The sequence below is a fragment of the Antechinus flavipes genome, chromosome 5 (genome assembly GCF_016432865.1).
Source record: "Antechinus flavipes isolate AdamAnt ecotype Samford, QLD, Australia chromosome 5, AdamAnt_v2, whole genome shotgun sequence".
Taxonomy (NCBI): Eukaryota; Metazoa; Chordata; class Mammalia; order Dasyuromorphia; family Dasyuridae; genus Antechinus; species Antechinus flavipes.
In genome coordinates, this window is record NC_067402.1 from 164068589 (window position 1) to 164080813 (window position 12225).

Here is a 12225-nt window from a genome sequence, read left to right on the forward strand (position 1 = left end):
ACTCAATTCAAATACGGGAAAGGAAAGGACAGGGAAAGGAGAGGACAGAGATAATTCAATTATCTTTCCCCCAGACCTTCAGCATTTCCTACCTTCCTGGTGGCTGAAGAAGGTGACTCCATCCTTGAAGCTCGTCAGGCTAGCAATGTAGGGGTCAGCCTCAAATTTCTCACTATTTCTCACTCTCCATATCTAATCTGTTGCCAAGGCCTGTTGATCTCACCTTTGAAAAATCTCTTATATCACTTTGGTACAAGCCCCCATTATCTCATTGCTAGCCTAGTGGTGAGCTTATCTGACTTTTCTCCCCATTCCACTCTATCATGCAGCCATTAATGTGAGTTTCCTAAATGCAGTCTGAATACTCTTAGCCCACTTAATGAGCTAATGATTCCCTACTGCTCCCAGGATAAAACAATATTCTATTTGGCATTCAAAGCTCTTTATAAATGTCCCCCACCCCAGGTCATCTTATATTGTGTTTCTCATCATATATTCTTCAATCTAGTGACACTGGTCTTGGCTGCTGCAAGAACATATTCCCTCTCTCAGCTCCTGATAATTTCCCTGGATATCTCCCAAGCCTGGAAGGTTTTCCCTCTTCAACTATCCCTTTTGGTTTTCTTAGCTTCTTTTAAGCCCCAACTAAAATTCTGTTCTTTACAGGAAGTCTTGTTCCACAACCCTACTTACTTCTAGTACTCGTCCTCTGTTGCTTCTTTTTTATTTATCATGTAGATAGCTTGTTTGCACATTTCTGTTGAAACTGTAACCTGCTCAGACTGTCTGTTTTCTCTTTTTGTATTCTCAATGCTTAGCATAATGCCGGGCATATTTTTCATTGTTTTTAGCCATTTCAGTCATGTCTGACTGTTCATGACCTTATTTGGGTTTTTCTTGGCAAAAGTATTGGAGTATTGAGCCATTTCCTTCATTTTACAAATAAGCAACTAAAGCAAACAGGTTAAGTGACTTGCTCAGAATCACACAGCTAGTAAATGTCTCAGACCAGATTTGGACTCAGAAACATGAGTTTTCCTGACTAGACCCAGCCCTCTATCTACTGTCCCAAAGATCTTCCATTTAGGGTACCAACAGTTAAAATTTAAGGATAGTCTAAAAACCGTGATTCTTATCACTCTTTGCCCCCTTTTACCACCAGTCCACAACTGTCACTGCAGGAAAGAAAGAGGGCCATACCAGATTAACTCTATTTTTTTGATTTATCAGTTTCATGGGTTTCTATGGCCAAAGCATTCAATGTCTATGGGAAACCTACTAGTGGTAAACCTGTCTTTACTAAACTAGAAGGAACAACGGAAGGGATGGGGAAAAATACCTATATAAATGTGTGTGTGTATATAAAGTAAACCAACTTCATGGTTTCTGTGAATATATGCACATATGTATCTATACCTGTGTATTACACACATTCATATATATATATATATAAAACTGTGCCAAATTTGACAGATGCTAAGTTGAAAAATACATATAATAAATATGAATAATTATCTTTGTATCAATAATATTCACTATCAACAAATATTTATTGTGTGCCAGGCTCAGTGCTAGTTAATGATGATAGCACTGACCCTCAATAACTTAGTACACTTCTTCATATATAGCAATAAACATTTATTGAATTAAATGTTTATGCACATATACATGTATCCATATCTCGGTAGACATATGTATTTTATATCTGTCATATACATTTACATACAAAAGTCATTATAAATAATCAAAATGGCAAAAGAGTAAGCTAAAAGTTGACATGGAAGCAAATGAAAAATTTTTATGTAAAATGAGAATACTACTACTCTCGGATTTTTATTCCTTATGTTGGATTTTTTATATTCAAGAAGAGTAAAACTTTGAAAAGAAAAGAATACCTTCAGAAATATTTAAGTACGTCAGGACTCTTTCAACTGTAGGGATCAAATAAGTTAAAATTTTGCTGAGTTGTTTTTTGTTTGTTTTTAATCTTGGTAGAACCAATATAAATTCATAAGACTTTACATTTTCCCCTTGGAATATCTTCAGCAAAAACTAATGTTCTTTGAAGTGTAAGAACCTCGTTGAGAGTATTGAACAAACATTTTTTTTAAAAGACTGGCAAATGTATTGGCTCTGAACAATACCAAGCTTTCATTTAGGAGGAAAAAGAGGTTTACTGAAAAGAGATCTCTAAACAATGTAGAGAAACGAGTTTGCTTTTAGACTGGCCCTCTTTTGTGAAAAGCTCCAGCTGTTAATGTGGGGCCAGTAATTTACTTTGGACCATACCACATAAAAGTAATTGATTTGCCTAATGCAAACAGATCAGTACAAAGACTTTAACTAAGTAGTCTGGGTTATTAACAGACCCATAGGGGAGAAGTCTTTTTATAAGATCATACTGTCAGCTTAGAGAATGAGGTAGACACATTATTGTTAAAAAGTTTAAACCTCATCCCCCAAATTGGTAGATTGGATTTCAGATTAGCCTCTAAGAGTAAGAAAGCACGACCTAATAGAAAGCAAAGTGAAGGGCACCAATAGAAACCGTGCTGAACTCTTGAGTTCAATTTCATGAAAACTTTGTAAAGTCTCCATCTCAAGTTTGTATTGTTTATCATTTTAACACATTTAACAAACTTATCATTTCACACATTTTAACATATTTGAATTGTTTATCAATTTAACACATTTAACACAATTCATGGACTAACATCAAAGCAGCTTATTTATGGGGAGGTAAATCTGTCAGTATAAATTTTGGGACTTTTTTGGTCTTAAAAAAAGTATAAAAATAAGAACACTGTTCTCATACCACAGTAATATCAACAAGAGAGAGATAAAAGTAGCTATTCTGATGGGGAATAATCATACCATTTTGTTTTGTTGTGTTGTGTTTTCTTCACAGCAATTTAGATTTTATTCACTTTTCAGTCTTATTCATTTTGCCATTTACTAAAATTTACTTGGGAGAAACACAAGGGACTCTTCAAAAAGCTATTTTCCATCTTGATTTTATAATCCTTTTCTCTGAGACAATAAAAACCACAACTAGGCAGATCATAACTCACTTAGCAATGACATTTACAGAATTTAATAAAGTTAATGGCATTAGTACATAAGCTGTATGTCTCAGCCTTTGGCCAACACAGAAATCTATGTCCAAGCAGAATTCAACAATTGCCATTGCTTAAGAATTTCTCTGGACTTATTTACAATTCAACAAGCACATTAGACACCTACTATGTGATGGGCACAGTGCTAAGGGTGAGAGATACAAAGAAAGTCAAAAGACAGTCCCTGCTTTCAAAGAGCTCATGTAATGGGGGAGACAACATGCAAACAACCATGGACAGACAAGATATGGACAAGATAAATTGTAAATAGTTAACAGAAAGAAGATATGAATAGAAGGAAGAACCAAAAGGACATCTTGTAGAAGCTAAAATTTTTAGCTGGAACTTGAAGGAAGTTAGGGAAGTAAGGAGGGAGAATGAGGAAAGAGAGACTTCTCTCTTGAGGCTTGAGGAATCAGCCAGTGAAAATACTCAGTAATGGGAAAATGGAGTAATTTGTTCCAAGAAGAGCAAGAAGATCACTATCTCCTAAGACATCTTTAATGAAATGAGTTCTAGGAGACAAAAAAAACAAAACAAAACAAAACAAAAAAAACATAAAGCAAAACCTCTCTCCCTATAAAGTAGAGAATAGATGAGATAGAACAGGCAGATAACACGATTAAAGGTAGAATCTGAAAGTATAAGAGAAATATAAAGTGCTATCCTAGAAGGACAAATTTCTTGAGTAACTTCTTGCATAGAGATAATTTTTTTTAAAATGTTAAACGGACAATAACCCTTTTACTATGTTGAAATTTTCAAGTTAAGGGGCAGCTTGGTAGCACAGTGGATAGAGCACTAGCCCTGAAGTCAGGAAGACCTGAGTTCAAATCTGGCTTCAGACACAACACTTCCTGGCTGTGTGACCCTTGGCAAGTCAATTAACCCCAATTGCCTCAGCAAAAAAACAAAACAAACAAAACTTTATCACCTCCCCAAATTAACATGTCCATATACAAATAGAATAGAAAAAAAAGATTAACCATGAGTCTCTCTTACATACAACTTACTTTAAAAAAATATATATAGTATGAATAGAGTAAATAAAATTGACAGAGATGAACTCTGAAACTGTGTCCCCTTTGTTCTGTAAAAGAAGGGAGATTCGGGGTCTCAGACTCCAGAGACTCTGGAAGGGGACATACTTTCCAGATAGGCCTTTTCTAAGCTAAGCAGCCTCATTCAATTAGAGATCTTGGGCAAATCACCCCCCATTGATCTTTTGGGGTAGCCAGATCCCCTTTTAGGAGTCTTTTTTTCCAGGTTCTGGAAAAAAAGTGTTCAAGTTGATTTCATTCAATTGGGAGATCTTGGTCTGGTAATCAGCTCAAACTTCCCCTAGTCCCCCAAAATTTGCTCATTAAATAGGTTTCTGTTAACACATTCTTTGCAAACTTCCTCATTAAGAGACCTACCCACTAAGAGAAAGCTTGTTAGTGAAAAATAAAACTTTCTTTTTGCCACTGATTTTGGGGCTCACTAATTCTTTCGCATTTGGACCTGCATCTTCAAGCAGAGGGGATCTCTCCCTCTTATTCCCACATTGCATCAAAATGACATATTAACAATCACATTATCAATACATTAATGTTATAAGATATATAGTAAACAAAATATAGTATTAAAAATAATTTTAGTATATAATAAAGATGATCAGTAAGTACTTGAGTTAGATTTGCTCTTTCAGGTCTGAAATTGTACTACTTAAGGCAACTTAACTTCTCTTTGCCTCAGTTTCCTCATCTACAAAATACAAAGAGCCCTAAAACTACAAACATATAATATGTTTTTTTTAAAACTCAAGAAAACCAGAATGCATCATTAAAACAGTCCATGCACAAGCATTTATTAAGCACTTACTTTATGCTGAGCCCTAGCCTAACTATAGATATCACAAACTCTGTCCTTAATCCCCTTAACTGGGAGATACAAAGAAAAGCATAATCCCAATCTCTACCCTCAAGGAGTTTATAATGCAGGATTTTAAACGAACCTCTAAGATTAGATTAAATTGTCCTTGTGACTAAACTTGCGGTACCTTTATGGAAGAATTAAATGTACAATTCATGTTTCATGATAAAAGCAAAAAGCAGACTTTTTTCTACCTGAAGTGGACATCAAACTTAAAAAAAAAATTAGATCTTTCCCATTCTTTTTCATGAAACTATTACTAAAAATGTAATGAAAGTAAAAACAAACAGCAACAACAACAAAAATAATTATGATTCAGCACTTATTCATGTTATAATTACCTTTTAAGTATCCAAGTCATTGAGGTCAGCCTGTATTATAGAAAATTAGGTCCATCATCTAATATTTGTTGAAGACCTATTGTGTTTGGTAAGTAATGCTATTATGCCTGCTTTGGTTATCAAAAAATTGAGGTACAAAGCAGTGAACTTAGAAAAGGAAGCAAGAGGTGGGAATGAAATTCTGGATCCAGTTGCCAGAGATCCTTTTGAATAAACGCTCAGGACTTTTCTTCTGATGTTTGTATAGATGCCTTCCTTTTGCTCATACCTCATCAAAAATATTTACAATACTTGAAGATCTCTAGACTTTCTCCTCAATTCATTATGGAAGAGACAAGAGCTAAATTCTCCCTTAGTTTCCAATTTCCACCCCATTCTATAGTGTAAATTCTTAAAGCTCTCCAAATCTTGATTTGATAGATCAGTAGGGTGCTATAGAAAGAACATACAGATACAAGTTCTACCAGTTTCTATGTAGATGACCTTGGGCAAGCTACACCTTTTAGATGTCTTATATCATAATATAAAATAGAGATAATACTTGTATCTATTTAGTGGACAGGAAATGAGAATGTGGGAAAGCATTATCTAAAAGTAAGCTATCACCATAACAAAAATTGGAAGACAGTGGTAGGTGGTATAGTGCACAACTTTGATAGGGCAAGAAATTACAACCAGACCAAGAATAAAAGAAATTATAGGAGAAAAAATAGACCAATTGATTCTATAAAATAAAGATTTATACAGAAATAAAATCATTGTAGTTAAAGTCAGAAGAAAATATACATAACATTTTTGTATTAATTTTCCCTGATAAATATCTGATATTGAAAGGGATGAAGGCTAAGAACTAATGTTAAGATAAAGTGGTCAAAGGATATTAAGTTTTCAAAAGAAGAAATGAGAACTATCAACAACTATTTGAATAATTCTTCAAAAAACCACTAATAAAAAGATAAATGCAAATTAAAATAACTGAGGCATCATACCCATCAAATTTTCAAAGATTGGAAAACTTAGGAAGAAGTAATGTTAGAGGTTTTATGATTCAGTCCAATTGCTCTATTAAGCAATTTGGATTATGCAAGAAAAGTTGTTAAATTGTTCATCATCTTTCCCTCTAAATCCTCCCTTCTTCCTAAATTCTCTAGTGTTGTAGAAGGCAACACCATCCTTTTAGTCACTCAGACTTAAAACCTAGATATCATCCTTGCCTCTTCATTCTTTCTTTCCCCTCTCCCATATCCAATCATTGATCTGGTCCTGTGTATTGATCTTTGTAATATCTCATTCTCAGACTCTGCTATCATCTGGTGCAGATCATATCTGGACTATTGAGTAGCCTGATGGTTTCCCCAACCCAGGTTTCATTGTGCTCCAGTCCATTCTCTGCCTTTGATCATCTCACCTACCCAATAACTTCAGTCACTCCTTATATCTATAGGATCAAATATAAAATTTTTTATAAACTTTCCTAATTTTTCAGTGTTCTCAGACATTACTTATTTCCATTGACTCTGATACATCGACACTGGCTTCCCTGCTCTTCCTCACAGGAGGTACTCTATCTCCTGACCTTAGGCATTTTCAGTGGCTGTCTCCCAGGTTTAGTATCTTCTCTCTCCTCATCTGTGCCTCCTGGCTTCCTGCAAGTCTTTCTCCTAAATTCCACCTTCTGCAGGAAACCTTTTTCAGTCCTCTTTAATCTGAGTGCCTTCCCTATGAGATAATCTCCAATTTATCATGTCCATATCTTGTTTGCTCATAGTTATTTGCATGTTGTCTCCCTCATTAGACTGTTAACTCCTTGAAAACAGAGACTCCCCCCCACCCCTTTCTTTGCCCAGCATTGAGCTCACTGCCTAGCACATAATAGGTATTTAATAAAAGCTTGCTGACTCTCATTCAGTGATCCCATTACTGGGACTCTATGGTAAGGTGACAACTGACAACAAGAAGAGACACAAATGTACAAAAACATTTAGAGTAGCAAGATTTGGGATAAGAAAAATGTAGAAATTAAATATGTGGCAATAGGGAGGAAATGACTGAACACATGGTAGTATTTGAAGAATTTAGAACACGGGAAGACTTGTATAGTGATAGAAAGTAAAGAAGGCATTAAGCAAAGGAATAATATAGACAGTAACTAACAACTATGTCAGAAAACACTTTTAGACAACAAAAGTCAAAATGCCATAACATTGAACACATAAAATATGTGTCCTTCCTTGATGTTGAAGAGGCAAGTGACAATACAGTCACATTAAAAAGTGATAGCTTAACTGAGGGAAATAGTTTTGTTTATGTGTGGGGAGAATCCTAGGAAAGAGGGTAAAAAAAGTCGGTGACAGAAAAAGTGGGCTGACCAACAAACTTGTAAATGAAAACACTGAAAGATTCAAAAATAATCAATACACTGATCAATATGCTGATGATACTTTCCCCTCTTGGTGGAAAAGTGATCATGATCTGGTTGTTGGTGAAGACTGAAAAATATTTTTTTTTTGATTGACTATACTTTTTTTTTTTTTTTAACAAGGGAAGTTTGTGATAGTGACACAAAAAAGAAAAAAGTGTCAGCAAAACTTTTAAAAACACACAGGAGAAGGAAGTTTAGAATGAGACATAGATAAGTTAGTAAATATTGATACTAATACATTAAAATGAACACATACAAAAAAACCCCAATACCCAAGTTCTTTGTAATTGAGTCTAATTTCATACTCAATCCTTCTTCTTTCTGGACTTCTTTGTATCTGTAAATGTTTATGCTGTTGATGATTTTCTAGTTCATAATCATTTTTTAAGTTGTGATTTGAAAGGTAACACTAAAACATGTAAATAAAAAAATTAAGCACTTTTTAGTAATAACCACATATAATCCATATATGAAAAAGTTTTGGTAACTGCTGATATAAATCCAATGCAAAAAATATAAATAGAGTAAAACACACACACACACACACACACACACACACACTCACTCCTAGGAGAACAAGGCACAAAATTATTTTGTTAAAATAAAAAAAAATCCTACTATTTGGTAACTGGATGCAGATTAAATACAATGACTAATCTTTCACTCATTCAATAAGTGTTTTAGGGACAGTGATAGAAGACAAAAATCTAATAATTTCTGCCCTCAGAGAAGAATGATGATGAGTTTCTCTCTTTTCAGTAACATGGTGGGAGGTTATGGATGCTGGTGTCTATGTTATCAAACTGAGTATTACGGTTTTGATGAATTTTTCTCTTTTACAGGGAAAGGTTCTATGTGGGATGGAAGGAGGTATAGTGAATAGAGGAATATATTGAATAATGACTAGAGTGTAAAAAACAAAAAGCATTTTTAAAAACTCCTTCAAATAAATTCAGTGCAAATGGAAAATCAATTCTTCATAGAACCTAGAGATATTTTATAAAGACTAAATGAAAGACTGTTCTTTTTTTTTTTTGGCTCCTCAGAATCAACTTTGATCACACAGATTACAAATCCCAACACTTTCCTGAAACAGTGAATCACAGTATCTTTAGGATGAAAACAGTAAGTCTAGAAAATTAAAAGAGCATCATTATTAACTACAGTTACATACAGTTTTCCTTGAACCTGTATCTCTTGGCTAGAATACGTAAAGTACAAAGATTGTCTTCCTTTGGTCTTGCTCTTCCCAGTGTCTGAGCTAATACTTATGGATAATGGAAGACTTTCTGTAGTAGCAACCAAAGAAATGCTCCCAGACTCCAAGAAGAAAGGCCATTGAGATGGGGTACATTTGCTGCATCACTTCCAGGAGGCAGTAATCACTTAAAGTAGCTACTACCACAACTTCCATTGGTGTTTAAAAAAAAAAAAAATGAAACTTAGTCCCTTATGATCTCAAAAGCCTGGTTCAAACCTTTAGCAGAGATCTCAACATAGCAATATTCCTCTTGGAACTAATAAAAGGGTACCTAAGGGAAGGGTTTCACCTTTAAAGTAACTGAAAGACTTGGTAATGAGATATTACAATGATATTTGTGAAATGAATAGTACAATATTGTCCACATAATAGGGGCTACTTTCAAGTATTCACTAGTAATTATGCTTTTGCACCTTCAGCTCAAGAATACTTTCCCTTGACTTCTCTTCCCCTTATTGCTGCCTATTTCTGTTTATCTTAATCTTTCCTAGAGATGATCAGCTACCTTTAGAGTAAATATCAGGTACCAACTTCAGACTGTATAGATGCTTGTGAGGACTCAGGAGCCAGTGCCAGATGCCTCCAGTACCTGATAAAGGCTCTATGAGTTTGACTCATACAAACTGATTGTCTAGACACTCACATGGAAGAGGGCCAGACACATGTAGTACTCCCTTGACAATGTGATTTTTGCATTCAGCATTTCAGACATTGCTGTCAATAAGAAAGTTAATACACTTCTCCCATCTCTTCATATATACCCAAAATTTTCTCTAAATTGTTTTCTTCTCCCTACTTTTTTCTTACCTCTTTACTCATTTTGGCCATAGAGTGTGTGTATGGGGCAACAAACATACATCCACTAATGAACCTCTAAAGAAAGTCCATCTGTGGAGCTGTTAACAGATACTCTCCATTCCATCAAGGGGTGTGAAGATCTTTTTGATTCAATAAGAAGGGAAATGGTTTGTATTTGTACATTGACTTCACAAATTAAAAAGACCCCTTTCCTCTTGGAGAACACAGTTATATTTAAGAAGTAGACAGATTTCCAGGAGAGGAATTTGTAGCACAAAATACAGTGACTATATTCTTTAAAAAGTGAGAAAAAGGGCACAGTGGATAGAGCACCAGCCCTGAAGTCAGCAGGACCCGAATTCAAATATGACCTCAGACACCTAACACTTCCTAACTATGTGACCCTGGGCAAGTCACTTAACCCCAATTGCCTCAGCCAAAAAAAAAAAAAAAAGTGGGGAAAAAACAGCCCTCTTAAGAAAAGTTTTCCCTTTGAGAACTTTTCTCCATATATACACTTTGTTTTGGTATTAGTGTAACTGCTACCCTAACCCCCTTTCCTGCTACATTAAAGATATGGGTAGGAGCAGTTCAGAGTATAAGGTAAAGAAAGAAAGGCAGTCACTAAAACCAACTTGAACCCATAGTAGAACATGAATCCCACCCACCGATAAAAGTTTTCTTCTGTTCATGTTAGTTTTCTGTTTTTGTATACTACTCTTGGCAAACAATTAAAAGTTTCTGAGGGTGGTTCTTGGAGAGGAGGGGAAAACAAGACAAAAATTCGGGCTCAAACAATACTGGGAAAGTTTGAAAAACCAGTGAGCTGAAAAACTGCAGTTTATTTTATTGCCTTTTGTTAAGCTATCCCACAATAGCCATATTTTCCCCCTTTTTAATCCTTCCCACACTGGCTCAATAGCAGATCCGAAACATTTGGGTATGATTCAATTACCAGTTGGGGGGAGGAGAAGGAAAGCTACTACTGATCATTTAGTTCTGGAGCTAAGTTTAACAGGTGATAAACGCTTGTGCCCCACCTTCCAAGTAAACTGGGAATCTACAATGCCCTCATGAAGTGTTGACGGTAAAACAGAGGTCCGAGATGGGTTCTGAAGACTAGGAATGAGGGAAGACATATCAAGAATTCCCTTATAGGGTGGGCACGTAAGGCAAATTGCTAAGGTGCAGAGGGCAAATAATGGGTGAGAAGCAACTACGTCAAGTATAGGTTGGTTAATTCAGGGATGAGGAGTGATTAGTAAGAGACACCTAGTTACAGGCTCTCCTCCCCTTCTCCCCCACCTCCTGCGTCCCCAACTAGTTGCCACGAACCCCAGAAATCCCAAAGGACAAACAAGTTTCCTTGTTTGGAGTGGAAAATGCCACCTCAGTCCCCTTCACACAGTTCAGCAAACAGACTTACCCGATTGGGGAGGGGGAAAAGGGGAAGAGATAATGACACTCAGAATTTCTGGGGGAGAAAAAGGGAGGAAAAGAGGTAGAGAAGAGAAGAAACAGCCGAAAGCGAGGAGAAATGGCAATGAAGGGAAAAAGTGGAAAGGGGGGAGGGAGGGAAGAGCAGAATAGACTTTGGGTCCGATCATGTCCCTCCAACGCAACTCCTAAATTGTTTCTTATAGAAAAGCTTTATGGGGCAACCACAACCTTCTCTCCCCACCTCCCAATACACACGAGTCTAACCATCAACAACTCCAGCCCCCTAGTCCAGGCCAGCCCCCCACCCCCCAACAGGAGGTCAGCTCTGCCCTCACTCACCCAGCTGTTGCCCGAGGGCCCGGGGGGAAGCCCCGCTGTCAGAGGGGCAGCAGGTGCTAGGCGGGGAGCTAGCCCGGGAGCCCGGGGCACACTCGGAGGAGCTGCGCTGCCCTGCGCCGCGCTGGCCAAGCTCTCCCTCCTCTCTAGCTGACTGTCCCCGAGCCGCAGCTGCCGCAGAGCAACCCAGCACTCACCCATGCGCATTGCATGACACTGTGAAACGGGCGGGCTGGCCGCCCGGCTTAGCCACCACCTCCCACCTGCCCGGTCTGGGAGCGAGGGATTTTAAAGGGACAGTTCCCGAAGCTCAGCGCGCCGAGCCAAGTCTCTCCCCAGTCCGGGTTAGAGGTTTGCGGGTTTCCTAAGTCGGGCAGTTTAGTGCTTTCGGAGGGCACCGGGTAGTTGGAGGCAAACTGCCCAAGAGTTGCACGCATTTGGATTGCGAACGTGAGAACACAAAGCGAGTTGGGCACACTAGACTGAAACTCATACATATATCCCAGACTGAAACGGACCTGGAGACGGTCTTTTTTTAAAAATTGTATCCAACTCGGTCTCGAGGAAAGGAAAGGGAAAGGCGGAATGAATAATGAG

At 37.2% G+C, this 12225-nt stretch overlaps 1 protein-coding gene across 1 annotated transcript in view; it reads right to left on the reverse strand.

Annotated features, from left to right (window-relative positions):
* Positions 1-11824, reverse strand: part of PROSER2 (proline and serine rich 2) — a 68449-nt gene extending 56625 nt beyond the window's left edge. The window contains 1 exon segment of the mRNA XM_051963283.1: positions 11632-11824. The gene's annotated coding sequence lies outside the window, so the exon portion shown is untranslated.
* Positions 11825-12225: the final 401 nt, after the last annotated feature.